The sequence below is a fragment of the Pseudopipra pipra genome, chromosome 15 (assembly GCF_036250125.1).
Source record: "Pseudopipra pipra isolate bDixPip1 chromosome 15, bDixPip1.hap1, whole genome shotgun sequence".
NCBI classification, from domain to species: Eukaryota; Metazoa; Chordata; class Aves; order Passeriformes; family Pipridae; genus Pseudopipra; species Pseudopipra pipra.
Genome location: NC_087563.1, coordinates 3,429,807 through 3,436,316, shown reverse-complemented (window position 1 = coordinate 3,436,316; position 6,510 = coordinate 3,429,807).

Sequence of the window (6,510 nt, the reverse complement as noted above, 5' to 3'; positions counted from 1 at the left end):
ATATCTCCCCTCAGAACTGGGGGTGTCTCAGGGAAACCCCAGCTCAGGATTTACTCTGAGAGTGTTGAGCTGGAGGGCTTAGGAGAGTTGTTCCTTTCCTCTCCTGCCGATTGGGTCACACCACTGTGTGAATAGTGATGAATTTTAAGGCTTAATAATTTAGGATCTTGCAAAGCAATCAACATTCTCAGGATAAAATGCTTTGTGGGAAGCAAAAGGCACTGCTGTGAGAGTGCCAATATTATTGCCTTCTGTCTAATGCTCTTCCATCTGCTTTGCAGGAGCCAAGGGCTCCTGGATACCACAGGGTACGTGCAGCTGGATGCTGTGAAGGGTCAGAGAATCATGGAATGGTTTGGGTTGGAAGGAACTTTGAAGATCATCTCGTTCCAACCCCCTGCCATGGGCAGGGACATCTCCCACTATCCCAGGCTGCTCCAAGCCCCATCCAACTTGGCCTTGGACACTCCCAGGGATAGGGCAGCCACAGCTTCTCTGGGCAACCTGTGCTAGGGCCTCCCCACCCTCACAGGGAGGAATTTTTTCCTAATATCTAAATCTAAACCTACTCTCAATGTGAACCCATCCCCCCCTGTCTTGTCACCACATGCTCTTGTAAATAGTCTTGCTCCCTCTTTCCTGTAAGGAAGTTCCTGTGAGGATGGTGGTTTGCCTTCTGACAGCAGAAAACTGCAACCACCAAGATATAATTTCCCCTGTGCAACCTCATCTCTCCCCCTTCCCAGCCATCCAGCAGGACCCTGGTAAAACCCACACGCTGTGGGCTGAGCTCCTGTGCTCAGCCTTGTCCTGCACCAGCTCCCCTCCCCAGCCCCGCCTGGGCTCCGAGCGCTGCATCCACACGGACACGTGGCCGTCCTCCCTCACATCCCACCCTGCAGGGCCAGCAGCTGACCCACCCAGGCCACCACAAGCACTGCCAGGCCTCCTGGCCATGCAGGTCCATCCCTCTGAAGCAGGGTTGTGTCCAACCCCTGCAGTTCAAGGAGGCAGCAGGGTCTGCTCGAGGGTCCAGACCAGCTGGGCTAATTCTGAGGTTGATTTACGGCTGCTTTGAAGCTGTTTGGCACCAGTTCAGCTAAGCAGGTCCTGTTTGTGGTAAGAGCACTGCTGGTCTGCCCTAACACCCTCCAAACACCTCCTCCTGCAGCCTCTCAGCTGTACAGGGGCCATCATCAGAGCAGTGATCCTGAGGGATGATGAAAATCCTGGGCCCTTGGAGGGCTGGATCCGCATGGTCCTGCCATGACAGCCTGGATCTCAGCAAGAACAGGTCATCCCATCTGTGAGGCCCCCCTTAAAGCAGAACATGTCGGGGACAATCCCTCTTGCAGGCAGGATGGCACCTGCTGCCTGTCCCCCCAGCAGCCAGTGTGTTCTGCAGGGAATCACACCATGGGCACCCAAATACACAGGGCTGTAAATCCCTTGTCCCACAGTGAATTCCCCTGGATATCTAGCTGGGAGCTGCTCTGGCTCTGCAAAGATCACTCCCAGACCCTTCCCATGTATTGTCCACTCCTTTGCATCCCAGGCTGGCACTTCTGCTGCTCTCCACATCTCCCCACGGTCCCACACAGCCAGCAGGACTCTTGGGTGTTGCCCAGGGCTCCTGGAGAAAACCCCAAACACAGGTCAGATCTCCTCAGCCCACGAACCTGCCAAGCCTATATCAGTTCCTCTGCTCAGCCACAGTCAGGCCAGCCCAGGAATGATGGGTTGTTGTTTCTTTATTGCTGGGGCTGTCTTGGTTTCCCTTGGCTTAAACACCTTGGCAAGAGTTAACCCCATCAATCCCCAAGCCCCTTACAGCCCTCTCTCACTCCTCCACCAGCAGCATCGGGGGGAGGATTGGAAGGGTAAAAGCTGAAAAACTCATGGGTTGAGACAAAGACAGTTTAATAAGGGAAGCAAAGGCCTCACAAACAAAATAAGGACTGAATTCCCTGCTTCCCATGGGCAGGCAGGTGTTCAGCCACCTCCAGGAGAACAGGGTCATGTCACATGTAACGGTGACTTGGGAAGACAAAGTCATCCCTCCAAGTATCCCTCCCTTCCTCCTTCCTCCCCCCTTTTTATGTACTGAGGATGATGACACCTGGTCTGGAATATCCCTTGGGTCAGTTGGGGTCACCAGTCCCAGCTGTGTCTCCCCATGCACCCCCAAATCCCTTGCCAGAGTGGCAGGAGGGGAAGCAGAAAAGGCCTTGGCTCTGTGTAAGCCCTGCTCAGCAATAACAGAAATATCTTTACATTATCACCCCTGTGTTCAGCACAAATCCAACACACTCCATACTAGTGAAGAAAATTAACTCTACCCCAGCCAAAACCAGCAGACCCGGAATGTCTTGGCCTCAGCTCCTGCAGGGCACTCAGAGGGGTCACAGGTGTTTCCTTATCATCTCCCTCAGCTCTCATGGCTGCAGGAGCAACAGAGCAAACCAATCCCTTCAGAGCAACAGGGGTTTGTCTGCCTGAACCCCACAGTGACAGTCCTTGGGGATGCACCAGCTAGAGAGGGAGCACAGGTGCCCTTTGGACTCAATCCTGGCTCTGCTGCAGGCTTTATCCTGTATTGACAATGTTGTCCTTTCAACAGCCCTCAGCCTCGAGCTTCTTCACCTCATTTACAAATGGAGGTGAGTTGAAACTCAAACTCTCGGGGTGTCCTGTGTCCAACCTTTTCTTGCAGGTAGGAAAACAGAGATGCAGCAAATTATCTACTTCTACCAGCCACACTGGAGTGCAGGGAGAAATGGATTTGAGATCCTTCCAAGCCCCTCTTACCCTGGTATAGCAGGAGGAGAGCTACAGCTCTGGCTTCCCTTGCAGGCACCTTCACAAGGGGGTCCTTGAGCCTCGGACCTTGCCAGGTGATCTGTTCTCTTTCCATGAGTGATCAGCCTAGCTTTTGATAATTTCACATACCCAAACAGAACAGCCTTCCTATCTTATCTTCCAGCATAAATCTTACTTTACTAAGTGGGAGTGAGAGATCAAAGGACACTGAGGGTGATGGAGAGCAGAGACCCAAGTCTGCAGAGACACCCAGCACCAGGCAGCAGCTTGGGAAGGAGGCAGAGCCCTGGGACCTGCATGCAGAAGAGCAGATCAGCTTCAGGACTGTCCTGCACGAGGCCAGGGCACAGTGAGCAATGTGACAGCTTTCTGCACTGCTCCCAGCCCTGTGAAGAGGAGAAGGCAGAGAGGGTAATGCTGCCACTAACACTATTTCACCACCAGGCAGGACGACTGAGACAAGGAGCAGTTGGAGAGTTTCATAAGTCAGCAGGAGGCTCACCAGAACCCATCCTGAGTAAGGAGGGGCAGACAACCAACACTTCTCTCTCACAGAGCCAGTTTTCAGAGTGCAGGGCTTAGGTTCACCCAGATGAGGCTGCAGGATAGGAGGGGACATTGGATCTGTTCAACAGCATCATGCCTGGAGGCTGTGATTCAGGCTGGACCAGCAGTGACCCACTTCACACGTGAGCTGCTGCTGCTTCCCTGCTCACAGACCATGGTTTGCCATCAGGAGTACCAGCCCCATCCACTCCAGATCCAGCAGCTTTCATTTGATTCGGATCAGACACCCAGGCACAGCTCCTGGCAGGGCAGACCAACGCCTGCTTCCAAAGCCACCTGTGTCCCTGACAGAAAGTATGGATTGTAACCTTTAGACTGCTAATTTGTGTGAAGCAGGTCAGAAAAATTTCCTGATAGTACAGGTGATGGGTAAGAAAGACCTTTGTCCCAGGTAGGGCTTGGGATTTCAGCACACAGAGTGCAGATCCATGGACTTTATCCTCCCAGGTGGCACTTTCCTCTTGATGTGTTATATGAATCCTGGATCTGCCCACGGGGGCCTAAACAGTGTTTTTGTGGAGGCACTGGCCTGTAGTAGGCAGGAAGGTGCAGGCTGGTGGGAGTGTGGGGGTGGAGCAGGATCTCTTCAGCTGGGTCTGTCACAGGGACAAGGACAAGGACATCTCCTCCCTGATCCCTTCTGCCCTGGAGACACCTCCACCAAAAACAATCCCCAGCAAAGCTGCCCTGCCTGGCCCTGCCTGCAACCCACAGTCCCACAGAACCCTCTTGCAAGACAACGGGGTTGTTTCACAAGGCTTTTGCAACTGGCTTAACCAAACTACTGTGTGGAAAGAGGTGTGAAACCAGCAGGAATGGGGGCAAGTGGCCACAGCGAGTCCTCTGGGCAACAGCCTTGCCCTCTGCTGTTCCCTGTCTCACCATTCACCTGCTCTCCACAGCCTGGGTAGGTCCAGCTCCTGCATTCGTCCTCTGCAAGGTCAACTCCTTCCTGTGGCTGGTGGTGTTCAGGCAATCGTGAAAAAGTAAACACCAAAGACAAAAGCTTTTATTGTGGAGCTGCCGAGTTTGGCTGCCGTGGGGAGGGCTGGGGGGAGATAAACATTGCTAAACCAGAGTTTCCAGGCAGCCCAGGCTTCCCAGTAGACAGGATTCACACCTCCCTTCCCACATCTGCTAATACCAGTAGGTCATGCCAGGGAACAGGAGAAAGCAAGGGCAAAAATCACCGGTAAAATTGCAAAGGGGACGAGTTTCACAGGTGCAAAAGCTGGTCTGTCCTCCAGCATCTCGGACAGCATGTTCAAACAACCCCACTCCACATCTCAGGAGTTCCCTGCCCTCAGCTGCAGCTCAGAGCTGGCCACCCCACACATGGCAGTGAAGCCTGTGAGGGAGCTTATGGGAACCCAGTAGTTTAATCTCCAGGATGCTCCCACGCCTCTCCTGGGGAGCTGGTTCCTGGGGCTGTGCTTACACACCTGATGGGAACTGGGTGAATGTACCCTCCACGTGTCCTTGCTCCATGTCCTGTCTCTCCTCTTTCCAGGGGAGAGATGGCTTGTCTTCTTTTAGTAGGAGCTAAGTCCCAATTTGTTGGATAGCATTCCATCCCAGCCTCCTTTCCAGGGAAAAGACAGCCACAACCAAAAATTAATATATACTTTCTGCTGGAAGGGTAATAAACGCAATAAGGCCTGCGCTGCATTAATATGCAAACTGGTAATAAGGTTTTGTAAGTATCAAGTGTTGTTTGAAGATTTTAATGAGGCCAAGCAATGTTTCTGAAGCTGTTTTCTCAGTTAATGTTTAACAGGACGACCATGGAGTCACGGACTAGGACGAGTTCGATGTAGATCAGCAGAACAATGTATATTGTGTCTGCTTCGAGGTCCTGGCTGGGCAGTATCACTTGCAAAGGCATATGTAAATAACATCCTAGGGCAAGGAAAGCCCTGTGGGAGGGAATTGCCTGCACCTCCAGGCAGCGGAGCAGCAGCCCCTGCTCGTACCCATGTGTGAAGTGCCCTTTTCCCACACCCTTCATCACCCCCTTTGTCACTTGGGCTTGCTGGTGTGGCACAAAATGATCCAGAGGGTTTTATTTGGTTTGGGTTTGTTAGTTTTTTCCCATTTTGTGGAGCAAACTGTCTCATGGGAGGATCTGCCAGATGTTGGGGTGCTGGAGCATGTCCAGAGAGGGGCAATGGAGCTGGGGAAGGGTCTGATGAGAAGCAGCTGAGGGAGCTGGAGGGGCTCAGCCTGGAGAAAAGGAGGCTCAGGGGGGACCTTCTGGCTTTCTGAACCTCTCTGACAGGAGAATGGAGCCAGGTGAGGTCAAGCTCTGCTCCCAGAGAACAAGAGACAGGACAAGAGGAAACAGCCTCAAGTTACAGCAGGGGAGGTTTAGGTTGAATATTAGGAAAAATCTCTTCACCAAAATGGGTGGTCAGGCACTGGCACAGCTTCCCAGGGCAGTGGTGGGGTCACCATCCCTGGAGGGATTTAAAAGCCATGTAGATGTGGCAGTTGGGGACATGGTTTAGCAGTGACCTTGGCAGTGCTGGGGGAGCAGTTGGGCTTGATTATCTTAGAGAGCTTTTCCAACCTAAACGAGTCTGTGATTCTCTGTGAGGAGGGCAGCATGGCTGGGGCAGAAGAGGCTGTGGAACGACAGCTGTTGATTCACTCTCTGCATCCAGAGAACTAGAAAGGGCTCTCTAATGTCTCCCACACCTCTCATCGGCAGAAGGTTTCATTTGAGATACACTTCAGGTTCTTCAGACAGAGCAGAATAGATCCTGTTTTTCTCTTGCCCAAGAACACAGCATGTCATGTAACTAATTTAAATAATTTCTTCCTGGTTGAGCCTCATTAGGGACCCAGCATTAAACTGGCCTGATTAGATCGACTAATCGATGCGGGGAAAGGGAAGCTGGTTTCAGCACGCAGGGCAGCAGGGGGGCAGGGCCAGGCTGCTCCACTCCCCGGGGACCACCACTGTCCCCAGCCACCCCACCACAGCCCCCCGCCCCACCTCGTGCCCACGCTATGCCCTCCCCACTGCCCACCGCAGTGAGTCCCAGTCCCGTGCCAGGGGCAGGGATGGTGACTGAGCGTCCGACCTGCGTCCTTGACCTGTTTTATCAGGGCTCTCCCAGG